Source organism: Dasypus novemcinctus, chromosome 21 (assembly GCF_030445035.2).
Source record: "Dasypus novemcinctus isolate mDasNov1 chromosome 21, mDasNov1.1.hap2, whole genome shotgun sequence".
NCBI classification, from domain to species: domain Eukaryota; kingdom Metazoa; phylum Chordata; class Mammalia; order Cingulata; family Dasypodidae; genus Dasypus; species Dasypus novemcinctus.
This window is the reverse complement of record NC_080693.1, coordinates 20,862,575-20,879,440: the sequence shown is the minus strand read 5'-3', so window position 1 is coordinate 20,879,440 and position 16,866 is coordinate 20,862,575. Positions and strand designations below refer to the sequence as shown.

Sequence of the window (16,866 nt, the reverse complement as noted above, 5' to 3'; positions counted from 1 at the left end):
TATCTTTCTTGGAAAAATGTCATTCTGATCCTTTGCCATTTTAAAATAATTTATATAAATATCATCTTGATACAAGGTCCTTATTAAGGATACAATTTGCAAAATTTCCCCATTCTGTTGGTTGTCTTTTCACTTTCTGATGGCATCATTTAAAGCACAAAAGTTTTAATTTATTCATTTATTTTCTTTTGTTTCTTGTTCATGCTTTTGGTGCCATATTTAAGAAACTATTGCCTAAAACCTAAGGGCATGATGATTTACTCTGATGTTTTCTTCCAAGAGTTTTATAGTTGTACATTTAGGTCTATGATCTATCTTATTTTTTGTGCATGGTGTGAGGGAGGGGTCCAATTTCGTTCTTTTGCATATTATCTAGTCCCAGCACCATTTATTGAAACAATTAGTCTTTCCCCCATATTATTGTAAAAAATTAATGAACCATTAATGTAAGGTCTTATCTTTAGACTTTCATTTCTATTCCATAGATCTATATGTCTACCAATAGACAGCCAGGAGTATGCTGTCTTGATTGGTGTAGCTTTGACTGTTTGATTATAATGTGCCTATAATTGTGGATCTCTTTGAGTTAATCTTGCTTGGATTTCATTGCAATCTTGGATGGGTATATTCATGTCTTTCATCATTTTTGGGAAGTTTTTGGTCAATATTTCTTCACATATTCTTTCTGTCCCCTTCTCTATCTCTCTCCTCCTTCTGTGACTCCCTTGATATCTATGTTGGTCTGGTTGATGGTGTTACACCAATCCTTTAGGCTATGTTCACTTTTCTTCATTATTTTTTCTTTCTGCTCCTCAGACTGGATAATTTCAATTGTCCTATCTTCAAGTTTACTGCTTCTTTCTTCTGCCAGCTCCAATCTGCTGTTGAATATGTCCAGTGTATCTTTCATTCCAGTTATTGTACTTTTATGCTCTAGACTTTCTCTTTGGTTCCTTTTTATACTTTCCCTCTTTTTATTGATATCCATCACTTGTTCATACTTAATCTGATTTCCTTTACTTCTTTTTTTCTTTTACTTCTTTGTCCATGGTTGCTAGCCCAGTTCTAGTCCCTCAGTGAATATCTAGGCAGATCAAAACACACAACCCTGATCTTTGGTGGACAAGGTTTATTGCCCAACCTGGCATCAGCAAGCTGTACCAGGAACACTGTTCACCATCCCCACAGCTGCCGTGGCACAAGTAGTGGATGGCAGGTGGTAGTTTCCATACAAAATGCTGAAAATCACTGGAATTTCCTCGCTGCTTTCTTCACCATCCTCTGGATGCTGCAAGTGTTCAGCTAGACTCCAGAGTTCCAAAATAATTGAATGTAATGATTCTTGCCAACTCAATAGTTGTTTCTGTGGAAGGACTGATTTCTTAAGCTTCTTTATCTGTCAGCCTCTGTGACATCACTCTCCTTTATTTTTGAAACAATTTTTCAGGATGTAATTTTTTTTTTTAGGAGGTACTGGGGGATTGAACCTATGACCTTGTACTTGCAAAGCAGGCACCCAACCACTGAGCTGAACCCATTCAGGATGTAATATACTTGATTGACATTTTTTCAGCCCTAATTGCAAGCTGATTGCTCTATTGTCAAATTCCCTTGAGTATATATCATACCACAGTCTGATCCAGTTAAAGTTGAGCTCTTTGCAGGGGTAGTCTTTGTGGCTTCATCCAGCCCCATGATGGTTCTTCTTAGCTGTCTCCTTCCCTGGGTCTTTCTATTAAATTTCTAACTGGTATACCTAGAGCTCCTAGCTTTCTCTAATTGCTCAAAATATCTATTATTTAAAACAGTACCTTAGGCCTGAAATTCCACACTCTATGTTGCAAATAAAGTCAGTCTCTTTAGGGAATGATGCAGCACTCAGTCTTCTGTTCTTGCAGTATGCCTTTTTCCCTTGGCAGAACCTCTGCACCACTCTTCTGGAGCTGAGGGTGGGGACAGTGATCTGCTTCTCTTGGAGTGATATCTCTGCTCTGGGCATGGATTGTAAACCCTTGTTTTTGTGCCTTGCCTCTCCCCCCACAGATCCTATACTTAATGAGTCAGCTGGGATGAGGGTGATATGGCCCCTGAGTGTGGGCTGGGCAGAGGAAGAGAGCCCAGACCTCTGGGTTGTACCTCTCTGGCATAGAGCATGGATCTGAAGTGAAGCAAGCTAGTAAGATAGGGAATCAATAGATGTATCTGGAACCTGGCAAGAAGTCCATGTGGATATTGATACCCCAAAGATGGCTAATAGAAGATATCTCCCCCCCCCCCCACACACACACATAAGATTCTGCCATTCAGAACAAGATGTCCTCCCAGAGCCAGGAGAGCCCAATATTCCCCAAGGACTTTATCACTGGACCCTCCTGGAAGATTGATGAGTGGGGTAATCAATCAAAACAGCAAACAGCTGAGACTCCTCTAATGCCATTAGCAAAGGGGTGGAATAATTAATGGTTCAAAAAGCAGGCACAAAGGCTAAATTTTCTCTCTCGCCTTTGGACCCTGATTCTGGCTGCCTTCTCCCCCACTTGGATCACTAAGCAAGTAAACCTGGGGATTTATAATCTGTAATGGGGAATTGTAGTGTGTAAATCAGCCCTCTTTATCACTTTTCAGCCCCTTCCTCTCTACCTGGGACACATGGTCTGTTATTTTTTCCAATTTCGCTTCCCTCTCTACCAGAATAAATTACTGGCCTAACTAACCCAACGTGTTCTTGAAATTCATTTCTGCAGCATAGTCAAGAACCTGGACAAAATCCAGTAACAGAAGGAATAAGAATTGCTGGTAGACTGCCTCTCCCAGAGGGGAAGTGTAACCTAGATTGGGAATGGGAGACAGAGAGGGAGCTCCATTGAGGCAGGGTAATTTAAGGAATGAGGAGACGAATCTGGGACCTGGCAGAAAACCATGGCTGTGAAACATGTGGCGGTGGAACCCACCTAGAAGCCCCCTGAAGGAAAGAACCCCACCTAAAGGTGGCTAGAAGAACCTCATGAGAATTCCCCATTTGGAATGGGATTTCATCTGGGATCAAGGAAAAGCCCTCGATATTCTCAAGAGGCCTTATGATTGGGCCCCCCTCCTCCCCTGGGGAAATTGATGGGTGGGGGTAATCAATCAAAACCACAAAGAGCTGGGACTCCTTCCTTGCATATTAACAAGGGGAGGGGCAGTTAATTGTTTAAAAAGCAATCACATGCACTCTCTCTTCCTGGACCGGCCCACAAATATACCTGGGCCCCGTAATCTGTTACTTTCTCTCATTTCTGCTCTCTTCTCTCAGTTCCTTAAAACACTACTGGCCGAACTAAACCGGCATGTTCATAAATTATTTTATGTAACACAGCCAAGAACCTAGAGGACATCCTGCAACATCATTACTTTGGCCCAGAGCAGAGCCTCTGTCACACTGAACTTGTGGGTGCAGGGGGGTAAGGAGTGAGTTGGGGTTCAAATGCCTCAGACTTTCCTGCTCTTACCTAGATTTAGTAGGTGTCCTTGAATAAATCTTTCTCTGTTTGATGAGTGCCTTTAGGACAATTTAAAGAGAATTTGGATAAAATTTTTTTAAAGTAACTTTCACAGTTACAGTTGATTTTCTAGGGAGAGAGTGTGCAGAATTCCTCAAATTATCATTCCAGAAGTTCTTTTTGAATGCTGTTGCTTTCATGTTTTCGTCTTGTGTCTGGGAATCTTGCTGAGCTATCTCATTCACGCATTAATTTATGCACGCACCAATTCAATAAATATTTATTAGTTTGATTATTTTGAGCTTTCCTTTTTTTTTTGAAGAGAAATATGGAATGCTTCACGAATTTGTGTGTCACCGCTGTGCAGAGGCCATGCTAATCTTCTCTGGATATTTGCTGCCAAAGTGAGCACTATTTTGAGCTTTCTATATAAATGAGCACAACCTTTTCAATTGCAATTTTGCCACTTTTCAATCCTTTCACTCCTTTTTTACCTTAGTGAATTAGACAGGATCTCCCATACTATGGCAAACAGTAACGATTCAAGCAGGTTTCTTTGCTTTGTTTTCTACTTTCTGAAGCAGCGGTTCTTAACCAAAGGTCCACAGACTGTGGGAAGATTTCAGGGGGTCCATGAGCTTGAATTGAAAAAATCAACTTATTATCTTTCTTTTCTCTGAACTCCAATGTTGAGTGTCATAAAACTATCTGCTACAATCTGAGAAGGGGTCCATGGTTTTCACCTGACTGGCAAAGGGGTCCATGGAACAAAGAAATTCAGACCCTCTGTTCTAAAGAGTCTCCATTACTTATTTTATTTGCTGTAAGCTTTAGGTAGGTGAACATTATCAGGTTAAAAGAACCTGCTTCATGGGAAACGGACTTTGGCCCAGTGGTTAGGGCGTCCGTCTACCACATGGGAGGTCCGCGGTTCAAGCCCCAGGCCTCCTTGACCCATGTGGAGCTGGCCCATGCGCAGTGCTGATGCACGCAAGGAGTGCCGTGCCACGCAAGGGTGTCCCCCGCATAGGGGAGCCCCACGCGCAAGGAGTGCATCCATAAGGAGAGCCGCCCAGCGAGAAGGAGGAAGCAGCCTGCCGAGGAATGGCACCGCCCACACTTCCTGTGCCGCTGACGACAACAGAAGAGGACAAAGAAACAAGACGCAGCAAAAAGACACAAAACCCTCTCAACTGGGAGAGAGTGGCCTATTCAACAAATGGTGTCTGGAGAACTGGATAGCCATATGTAGAAGAATGAAAGAGGATTACCATCTCACACCTTATACAAAGATCAACTCAAGATGGATCAAAGACCTAAATATAAGAGCCAAGACTGGGAAACGGACTTTGGCCCAGTGGTTAGGGCGTCCGTCTACCACATGGGAGGCCCGCGGTTCAAACCCCGGACCTCCTTGACCCGTGTGGAGCTGGCCGATGCGCAGTGCTGATGCGCGCAAGGAGTGCCGTGCCACGCAAGGGTGTCCCCCGCGTGGGGGAGCCCCACGCGCAAAGAGTGCGCCTGTGAGGAAAGCCGCCCAGCGTGAAAAGAAAGAGCAGCCTGCCCAGGAATGGCGCCGCCCACACTTCCCGTGCCGCTGACGACAACGGAAGCGGACAAAGAAACAAAAGCAGACAAAGAAACAAGACGCAGCAAATAGACACCAAGAACAGACAACCAGGGGAGGGGGGGGGGGAAATTAAATAAATAAATAAATCTTTAAAAAAAAAAAAAAAAAAAAAGAGCCAAGACCATAAAAACCTTAGAAAGCAGTGTAGGGAAACATCTACAGGACCTTGTAATAGCAAGGAAATGGATTTATGAATATCTCACCAAAAGCACCAGCAGCAAAAGAACTGATAGATAAATGGGACTTCCTCAAAATTAAAGCCTTTTGCACCTCAAAGGAATTTGTCAAGAAAGTAAAAAGGGAGCCCACACAGTGGGAGAAAATATTTGGCAACCATATATCTGATAAGAAACTTATAACTTGCATATATAAAGAACTCCTATATCTTGAAAATAAAAAGATAAACAACCCATTTAAAAAATGGGAAAAAGACTTAAATAGACACTTCTCCAAAGAAGAAATACAAATGGCAAAAAAGCACATGAAAAAATGTTCCAAATCTCTAGCTATCAGGGAAATGCAAATCAAAACCACAATGAGATACCATCTTACACCCATAAGATTGGCAGCTATGAAAAAAACAGAATACAAGTGCTGGAAAGGATGTGAAGAAAGGGGAACACTCATCCACTGCTGGTGGGAATGCAGAAGGATCCAACCATTCTGGAGGACAGTATGGCGGTTTCTCAAAAAACTAGCCGTAGATTTGCCATATGACCCAGCAATACCACTGCTGGGTATATACCCAGCAGAACTGAAAACAAGGACGCAAACCGATATATGTACACCAATGTTCATAGCAGCATTGTTCACTATTGCCAAAAGTTGGAATCAACCCAAATGTCCATCAACAGATGAGTGGATCAATAAAATGTGGTATATACACACAATGGAATACTACTCGGCTGTAAGAACAAACACACTACAAACACATGTGATAACATGGATGAATCTTGAGAACCTTATGTTGAGTGAAGCAACCCAGACATTAAAGGACAAATACTACATGACTTCAATGATTTGAAATAACCAAGCTGCCCTAGATAGCAAGAGACTGAACGATAGGCTTACAGGAAATCGGAGGGTGGAGGAAGGATGTGAGCCGATGTCTACAGGGGTGGAACTTAAGATGAGATGGTGGTAAGTATGAACACAAAGAAGAGATAAAAGGGGGGCAAGGGGTTGCCTTTGCTTGGGGCTTTGCGGGTTTGAGGGTGGCTGGGGAGGGACGGATGGGTAACATTGCCCAAAAGTGGGGGGAGGGAGGGGTAGCATACGAACACAGGAGAGGGTCAGGTGTTGGTGGAGAGTAAAATGCCGAGAAAATCATATCAAAATATAATAAAGAGGGTTACCTGTTTAGAATGCTCGGAGGGGAGGGTCTGATGCAGGACGGGCTCCTGGGGAATGTCTAAATGCTCATTCTGCCAGAGTGGGTGACACCATGGGGTAGAAACCCAAGTAGTGAGAGTGGGGGTGGACCCACATCCTGGGGAGGACTAATGCCATCAAATAGAGGGAACTGTATCCCTCGAGAGAAAGGGTGGCTCCCAGGGCATTGGGGCAGTTGAGCAAGTTAGACCCTGAACACTATTCCATCTATATCTGGAAGTGGCTCCTCGGGAAACGGAGGCTGGCTGTCACTGTGGGCACCAAGGTGGAAGGGAAAATGGACGTTAAATGTGTGTAACCAAGGTAAATGGGGGATAAGAGAGGAGTTTCGTGAGAGTACACAAGGATGGGTATAAAACATGTAATATTACACCATAACATATAGGAGATGACAGACTGATAATGTAAACCATAATGTAAAACATAGGATAACTAAGAATGTAAAAAACTGTGTATCCTAAAGTATGCACCACAATGTAAGCACAAATGTCACCTTGTTTGAAAGCTATTGTCTCAGACTCTGTACATTACGTTAAGTAAATATGATGTGAATAGGGTGTAAGAGTATCGCTGTGGAAGGGAAAGGTTTTGTGGTGGATGTATGGGAGTGCTGTATACTATATATATGCATTGATGTGGTCTAGGGCTCCTGTGAAGAGAAGCTCAATAATTAGGGGGGGGGAAAGATAGGATGTAGAATTTTTTCCAAGTCAACACGTATTCTTTATATAACCTTTAAACCCATAGCTATATGCCATTTCCTAGTAAGGGACCCTGACATTATATTGGGCTTCAAATTTCAGGGAGTTCTGGACCACAGAGTGGTTCAACAAAGGCAATGGAGGAATACTGGTATGGTATACCATTGACAGGGGATATATGGCTGACAGGGAGCTGTACAGAACATATGTCCAGGGTGCATGGCAATGTTTGGATATACTCATAGTGGCAACAATTAAAAACCACAGCAGGGGGGGTACTGGGTTCCTGGCCAGTGGTGCTCTGTCGTGGTCCCTAGGGGAGCAGCGACAGTCTCCCTGGTGCAGCGGCGGGGACCGGGAGGGAGTGAGGGTTCAACAGTGAGCCCATAACGCTAATGACTATGCTTGGGAGCTGATAAGCCTAAAATAAGAACAAGGCCTAGAGCAACATTGTGCCTGGGAATTTCCTCCCGTCAGCCTTCATGTTACTCAAATGTGGCCAGTCTCGAAGCCAAACTCAGCATGTAAATGCAATGCCTTCCCCCCAGCGTGGGACATGACACCCGGGGACGAGTCTCCCTGGCACCGAGGGACCACTATCAACTACCAACTGATGATGCAACTGGAAAATGACCTCATACGGAAGGTTCAACGCGGATCAGCGGAATATCCCTGTCTACATAAAATAACATGACTTTAAAATGCTGTTTGACCTAATGTAAGGGGGAAATCGAAAGGAGAAATGAGTTTATATGGCTACGAGTCTCTAAAAAAGAGTCTGGAGGCTGTCAGAAGGATTGCCCTTATGCACAACTGAGCAGAGTCAGAGAGACAGATAAAGCAGATACAACCCCCAGATATCGGTTCCTTCGAGGGCTAAAGAGACCCATGGGAGTTATGGTCATGGCCGATGGGGTTAACTACCAGGTCAGATGACCCCTCTTTGGAACTGGTGTTTATGTGTGACAAATCTGGACTCAGATGGGATCTCTCTTCATAAGACTTTCATGCTAATGTGCTGGAGGTGCAGTTAGTGTCGGGGTTTAAGATATATTTAGAGGATTTGAATCTCTGGACTGACAATGTGATAGCCAGGTCCTGAGCCTCAACAGACTCCAGCACCTACAATCTGACTTATTGGGCTCACCACACTCAGCTAAGATGGAGTTGAAGAAGGACAACCACCACACCATGGAGCCTAGAGTGATTACAACTGAAAGTGGGAGGATTGTATCCAGCATCCAGGTGGAATCTGAGCCTCCTCTTGACATAGAGGTGCAATGGACACAACCAATCCAATGTCCACATAGAAAAGGTGGCATTGGATTGAGAAAAGTGGACATGATGGCTGATGGGTATGGGGAAAGGCAGGATGAGATGAGAGGTGGAGGCGTCTTTGGGACATGGAGCTGCCCTGGATGGTGCTTCAGGGGCAATCACCGGACATTGTAAATCCTCACAGGGCCCACTGGATGGAATGGGGGAGAGTGTGGCCATGGTGTGAACCGTTGACCATGGGGTGTGGGGGTGCCCAGAGATATACTTGCCAAATGCAATGGCTGTGTCATGATGATGGGAGGGAGTGTTGCTGAGGGAGGGGAGAGGTGGGGTGGGGGAGGTAGGGTTCAATGGGACCTCATATATATATATTTTTAATGTAATATTATTACAAAGTAAATAAAATAAAAAAAAAAAGAAAAAAGAAACAAGACGCAGCAAAAAGACACAGAAAACACACAACCGGGGGAGGGGAGGGGAATTAAATAAATAAAAATAAATCTTTAAAAAAAAAAAAAGAACCTGCTTCATATCCCAGCTTTCTGAGAGTTTTTGTTAGGAATGTATTAACTTATATAAAATGCTTTTCCATTTTCTATTAAAATAATCATCTGAGTTTTCTGTGTCAGTTTATGTTGTGAATTAGATTTCCAGGTTTTTAATGTTGAGTCTTTAAACTCTAATATCTGGGACAAATTCTATTTGATTATGGTGAATTATTTTATTTTCATTTCTTTTTTGGTGAGTTGTTTTTATACATATTGGATTTTATTAGTCAATATCTTATTTAGGATTTTCATTTATGTTCATAAGTAAAACTGGTCTATATATTATTTCCTTGTGTTATCTCTTTAATTTTGTTATCAAGGTTATTCTTTTTCATATGAATTAAGACTGTTTCCCCTATTTTTATACTGTTTTAGAACAACTTGTATACCTCAAAGTTCATTTGTTACTTGAAAATTTTGTAGCATTCACCTATAAAATCATGTTGGCCTGACTTTTGTGTTTGGTTGTGATAATTGGGGGTAAAAGCTATTTGTTATTTTCTTGATTTCTTAAGCATTATTGTTCTAAATAAGTTTTCCATTATTTTTTATTCAAGTGTTTTGCATTTTCCACAATTAATTCATTTCTTCTGGGTTTTGAATTGTACTGGCATTTAGTTGTTCATAATATTCCATTATAATTATTAAAATAACTGCCATTCTGTAATTATTTCCCCTTTTCCATTCTCTATATCTTCTCTCCTGTTTTCTTCCCTTGGCCATTCTTTCAAGTTTCTATCTTAAGTTTTTCTATGAACCAACTTTTTGTTTTATATAATTATCTTTATTATTTTTGAAACTATGCTTTCTTTTTTTTCCCCTCTTTTTATTTTTTTAATGTTACATTAAAAAAACATGAGGTCCCCATATACCCCCCACCCCCCTCACCCCACTCCTCCGCCCATAACAACAACCTCCTCCATCATCATGAGACATTTATTGCATTTGGTGAATACATCTCTGAGCACCGCTCCACCTCATGGTCAATGGTCCTTTATATCCACTCTTTTAAAAAATTATGGTTATGTATATAATGCAAAATTTCCCATTGTAACCACTCTTAAGTGTACATTTCAGTGGAATCAACTATAATCACAATGTTGTGTTACCATTGCTATCATCCATTGCCAACACTTTATCATGACTCCAAACAGAGACTCTGTAACTACTAAGCAGTGAATCTCCATTCTCCCCTTCCCATGGCCCGTGGTAACCTTGAATCTACTTTCTGTCTCTGTTGATTTGCTTACATGAGCTATTTTATGTAAGTAGACTCATACAACATTTGTCCTTTTGTGTCTAGTTTATTTCACTAAGCATGATGCTTTCAAGCCTCATCCATGTTGTAGCACCTGCTCTACCCTTATCTTTATTGTTTTCTCCTCCTTGTTTCTTTATGTTTCCCACCCATAATTTATCATCTGCCCTCCAGGCAATTAGTTCATTAGACACTTTCATGCACAACAGCTTTTGAGATATCCTTCCTGTTAAAGAGAACTACAGAGGCTTTAGAACACCGAAACTGTAAGAGTACTTAAAGGTTATCTATTCCAGTGAAAGGAAATATTTGACATGCTTATTTTGAACCAATTTTCCACATACATTTTTCCATCACTGAGTCAGGATGCATCCCCTCAATACAGTTCTCTTAGCAGCCTTTAACAATGCAGGGTTAGAATAACTGGAGGCAGCCCTGCAGATGAAGATTCTTTTTCCTATGTAAAGTGTGGCTCACCGACCAACAGCAGGAAAATCACCTGGGAGCTTGTTAGAAATGCAGACCCTTGGGCCTCACCCCAGACCTATTGAATAAGGATCTGCATCTTATCAGCATCCTCAGGTGATTCATTTAGACATTAAAGTTTGAAAAAGTCTAGGACCTTCATTTTGCAGGTGAGAAAACTATGGGTCTGAGAGGTAAAATAATTTACCCAAGGCTATGTACAAGAAGGAGGTTTTCATAGGGAAAATAGTTTGAGAGTGAGTGGGAGGCCCAGCAAATGGATGAAGGCAGTGGGAAGCTGTGGGGAGAATGACCAGGGAGAAGGGCGCTGGGGAGGCAGGGCAGCTCATCCAAGGTCAATCTCTAGGCTGGATTAGCTAAAAGGCATTTTATTCACAACAGAGTTTTGCACCAGTATCCTTAGGATCAGACTTGAATGGCTGCTAGGAAACACGCAGATTTCCATAAACTCAAGTTCTTTTTCTGGCAGTAAGAGTAGCAGTAACAAAGGCTAGAAAGCAGAAACATCTGTTATGTGGCTGTTGCATGCCCAGGTGTCACAGCCCTAGGACCAGCTGTCCTTCTGGAGTATCACTCCCTTGGACCTCCCACTTATTGGTACACCCCTGCCCTGGGCTGGGTGCAGCCTGCTGCCTCAAAGATATGGTCATAAATCTGCAGTGACCCTACCTTGTCTGAGCACAGAGCTCCTTTCCAGGAACATCAGGAATTATTTATTGTAGCCCGTAGAATTCTCTGTAAGGTTTCACCCTCAGATGCAGGAGATGCATGTTCTGTTTCTGTTTGACATCTCGTGTCAGGAGTGAGTCCTGGAAGAGGTGTAAGTAATTCAGCGTTATATACAGAGGACGAAGTTATGTGGTTATATATCAACACCAGGCACTGGAAGTCCTTGGAGATCAGGAGAGTATAATTTTAGAATGAACCTAATGAGAATGTTAAAGGAGATCCATTTTCCCCCTCTACCTCTAGGTTGTGCTAAAAATAATTGGGAGAATTTTCCAAGTGTGGATGAATGTCTTATGCTGGAATTGTCCCTTTGAGGAGGATGCTGAGCTTGGAGAAATGACCTTCATCTCATCAGCCCTAACTTTTCTAGAGTTCCAAGGCCAGAATTTCCAGCTGCTTCTCAGAGGTCTTCCCAATAGCACATCTTCCCAATAGCACATCACACGTAGCATGTCTAAAACTGAACTCATTGTTTTCCTTCTGAATTCCTCCCCCTGCTCTTTTTTTTAAGATTTATTTTTATTTATTTCTCTCCCTCCCCCCCACCAGTTGTCTGTTCTATGTGTCCATTTTGCTGCATCTTTTCTTCTTTGTCCGCTTCCGTTGTCAGCGGCACGGAAATCTGTGCTTCTTTTTGTTGCGTCAGCTCTCCATGTGTGCGGCACCATTCCCGGGCAGGCTGCACTTTCTTTCATGCTGGGTGGCTCTCCTTCCAGGGTGCACTCCTTGCGCGTGGGGCTCCCCTATGCGGGGTCACCCCTGCATGGCACGGCACTCCTCGCGGGCATCCGCACTGCACATGGGCCAGTTCCACACGGGTCAAGGAGGCCCGGGGTTTGAACCGCAGACCTCCCTTGTGGTAGACGGACGCCCTAACCACTGGGCCAAGTCTGCTCCCCCCCTGCTCTATTTCATATCTAGGGTAGTAGCACCACTCAGTTCACTGTTGCTCTGGCTCCAAGAAGCACTGCCATCCCTGACTTCTCCCATTCCTCCAATCCTCCCATGCAAAGAGTGACGGTTCCTGTCCCTCCTGCTTCCAGAGAGTATCTCGGATCCATTCTCTTTCCATTCCAAGTGCAGTGTCCTAAATCCAAGTGCATTTGGGTGATGGTAACGACCTCCAAGTGGCCTCCAGTCTTTGTCCTCTTGAATCCACTGCCACGTTGTCAACAGGTTTTTCTTTAAGGGTCCAACAGAGTCTCTCCAGGCAAAATGAAGGACACGTTTCCCAGTGGTGGAACTGCCTTGGGCTACCTTCTCCTCTTCCCCACCACCGTGCCTCCACATACTCTCTGCGTCACCCACACTTATACCTTTAATATGCTCATGGTTTGCCAGGGCTTTAGTAGCAAAGTACCACAGACCATTGACTTATACAGCAGAGGGTTACGTCTGACAGTTCTGGAGGCTCAAAATCTGGAGGCGTGGGCTGGGCCATGCTTCCTTTGAAGTCGGTAGGGTTCTGACGCGGGCTTGCTGGAAATCCGTGATGTTCCTTGGACATATTTGTAGCATAACTTAATCTTGGCCTCTGTCACATGGCCGTCTCTCTCTGTCTCGATGTGTCCACATTTCCCCGCCTTATAAGGACAGCCGTCTTGTTGGATTAGAGCCTATCTTAATCCACTACGGCCTCGCCTTGACTAATAGCAGCTTCAAAGATCCTATTTTCAAATATTTGGCATTCACAGGACCAGGGGTCTGGACTTGAACATGTCTTTTTGGGAGACACAATTAAATCTAACAAGCATCCTATTCCGAAGGTCCAGAATGCCTTCAGCCTTCCTTGCATATCAAAAACCCTGCAACTTGAACAGTTTTCTCCTTTCCTGCTTCAGCTCTGTGGGGATAGTGTCTTCTCTGGCCCTGGGTAAAATCTTGGGCAGGCAACAGAGCCTGTCAGCTCATTCTGACATATCGAAAAGTCCTTTGGTTACTTATATTTTTTCAAAGATTTATTTTATTTATTCCTCTCCCATCCCCCCGTTGTCTGCTGTGTCCATTTGCTGTGTGTTCTTCTGCGTCCACTTGCATTATCTGACAGCACTGGGAAACTGCGTCTCTTTTTGTTTTGTTGTGTCATCTTGCTGCACCAGCTCTCCATATGTGTTGCGCCACTCCTGGGCAGGCTGTGCTTCTTTCACGTGGGGTGGCTCTCCTTGTGGGGCACACTCCTTGTACGTGGGTGACCCCTACATAGGGACACCCCCTGCATGGCACGGCACTTCTTGCACATGGCAGCAGCACTGTGCGTGGGCCAGCTCACCACACGGGTCAGGAGGCCCTGGGTTTGAACTGTGGGCCTCCAATATGGTAGGCGGATGCTCTATCAGTTGAGCCACATCTGCTTCCTTCCTTTGGTTAGTTTTAGCCCCAAGAATATTCTCATTTTAGTAGTTAGTATATCCAGCCCAGTGAGATGTTTAAGGGAAAAAACTCCAACTTGATTCAGGTAAAATTTCCTGCACCGTCTCTCATCCCACCTGTGCTTCCTCTGGAAGTTATGGGGTGCGTGTGTGCACAAGTGCTAGGGGGGGGGGGCCGGGGGTGAGGAGAGAGTGGAGAGTGACGGGAAGCCCCTTTTCTCCTTCCCACCCTGCTCTCCTTCCTGCCTAGCCCCAGGTTGCTAGCGGAGTGGGAGAGGGAGGACAGGTGAAGAATAGGAAAGGTTGGCTTGACCGAGTCAGTGTTGGCTACTCTGATTTTGGGAAAACAGTAGATGAGCAAAGCTGACTCCATTTTGGGCATGCATTTGTGAGTTCTTTGGGATCTGCCCTAGGACTCTTCAACTCCTTTACCTCCAGTGGCCACTTAGTTTTCCTCCACGTGCTTCTAGGAATCCAGATCTATCTCTCCCACCGCCATGGTGTCACCGGGTCTCTCCAGGCTCTAGGACAGTCCTCTCTCCCATGGCCCACAGCTAATCCCTGAGAAACACTCGTGCATCTTTGCCTTGACATTGGTGGCATGTCTCCCTTTTCGGGCTGGCAGTCACAGCCTCTCTTATTTGGATAGGGTGAAGTGCCCTGAGGACCATCCACTGTGCCATGCAAATGCCAAAGGGTGCAGAGGAAGCACTCCAGGTGGTCTCCTCAATGCTTTGCTCACTAGGCTTGAGATGAGGACATGCCCCTTCCAACACGGGGCTTAGAAGGGGCCTCACAGCCCATCGAGTACTCTCTGATTGCCAGCTTGAACTCTTTTTAGCTTTTAGGTGGGTCAGGGTGGGCTACGGATCACAGCATCCTTCATGTAGCTCCTTTACGGGTTCTGCGGAGTTCATCGAATGCCTCATGTTGGAGATTGGGCATCCTTGCTCCGTGTTCACTTGGGGCATCTGCTGAGATGGAGACGGTTGTTTCGATATCCATTTACATTCTCATTCAAGAGTTTGCTAAAGTGTCCCCTTTAGGATCCTTCCCATCCTCAAGTGGAAATGATAGTGTAGTGGTGGTGGAGGGGTGTCCTGGCGGGAACCAGAAGTTACTTGCTCCTTGGAAGGGCCTGGGAACTGCAGAGTGGTACCTCTGACCTACTGAGCTGCACCTGCCTTTTCAGAAGTATTCACCAAATGCCCAGAAAAATGCAGATGTGTCAAACATGCCGCGCCAGGGCGGGCTCCTGCCTTCCACCATTTGGGCTTCCAAGCCCCTGGCATCTCTGACGGATAGCGTTACAGCCCTGGAATATCAGAGTGAAGCTGGAGATTTGTTTGGGATTCAAGGTTTATCTTGGTACAAGCAGAGATAGCCAGATTAAAGCGATCTGGTTAATCATTTGAGAAATATTTGGGCACCAAGCCAAATGTGCCAGACCATGGGCTAAATACTGGGGACAAAGATTTAAAAGAAAAGAAAAGAAAAAAAAAGACAGACAAAGCTCCTAGCTTCATGGAAGGTGTGAACCCCTCTCCCCCCAAATAGTAGAAACCTGCTATCATTTCTAGTATGTTTTTTTAGACCAGAGCTAATTGGTGGCCTAGAGGCCAAATCCAGGTCACGGATATGCATTTTGTGCCATCCAATATTTTGACAAACTTTAATCACTGAGAAATTCTACGTGAAAATCTGTTTTTCTGGTTTCTCTTGAAAATCAGCAGATCTTGTAATACTGAGTCCTCATTGCCCCAGAGCAACAACCTGCTGGAGGTGAGTGGTAGCTGCCTCTCAGAAAGTGCCTGTTCTCCCCAGTTTGCCACAGTCTCCATGGCTCCCATTTACACACCCCTCATCTTGCTTCACTTGTTTCTGTCGCCTGCCTGCCCCTGTAGAGATTTGATTTTGGCTCTGAACTAGTCATTTTCAAAGTGTTTTCAGCAAGAAAATGTTTTTTTTTTTAAACAAAAATTTATGCCAACTCTGAATATATAAAACACTTAGAAGCAGCGCTGATGTGGTAGAAGGAGGGGAGGGGTCGCCTGGAGCCCCCCAAAACCCCTCTTGTCCACTCTGGGGAGCTTTGAGGCTCTGCAGCATGTAGTTTGAATACCTCTGCCCCAGCCTTTGGGAGCTTCTTCTAAACTCTGGCCGGGCAGATGCCTGCTAACAGTGGCCCGAAAGTCTAGAACCATGAGAAGCAGCAAACCAGACCGTCAGACTTACTGTTTTTCACGAACCCCTCATGCCTGGTTCTGTGTGGACTCATGGCTGATGTAGCTAGGGAAGAATTACTGGCCGGCAGTTCTACAGAATGAATCTCTCTGCTCCACCTGAGTTATGTTCTTCTAGTATTTTAAAAGAACGATTAGATTTCATTGTGACTGCAGTGCCCATCTGATGCATTTAAACAAATGGGGCAAATATGAATCAACTACTCACATAAAATGGAAACAATTCAGGAGAAGGGCCCTTGGTCTGTATATAGAATAGTTCCCCATCCTCTCGTTTCCTAAATATTTGCATCTCTGTATGCCAGCGGGTGAACACATGAGTGAAGAATGTGAGCTCGGAGAGTAAGAAAATAGTCTTCTCTTGCCTTTAAGATGTTTTGAGATTATGCCAACACGACGCTCTGCCTCCGGTTTGGTCTAGGACGGTGGATACTAGGTTAGCTCTGAATTTCAATCTTGCCTCTGTCTTCTGAAGGTCCTGTCTTAGGAGGAAAGATGGTTCTTTTGCTCAGAAGTCCTGAGGCCAGCTCTGAGGTCGCTCTTGTGCTCACTTTCCTCCCAGTTAGGTTTAGAGACAGTGGTCCATCACTTCCATCTCTGTGCTACCAAGCCCCACTGCCTGAACAATCCCGATGTTCTCCTCATTTTGGAAGAATCTCCAAGCTGGATGAATGGGGCTACCACTCCTCTCTGTGCTTCCTTCTCCTTGCCTCCAGAGGGCTGCTGGAGAAGGTCATAATGTGGTCATGA

At 44.3% G+C, this 16,866-nt stretch overlaps 1 pseudogene; it reads right to left on the bottom strand.

The window, feature by feature from the left end:
* Window positions 1–3,804: 3,804 nt before the first annotated feature.
* LOC131275151 (U6 spliceosomal RNA) lies at window positions 3,805–3,905 on the bottom strand (annotated as a pseudogene).
* Window positions 3,906–16,866: the final 12,961 nt, after the last annotated feature.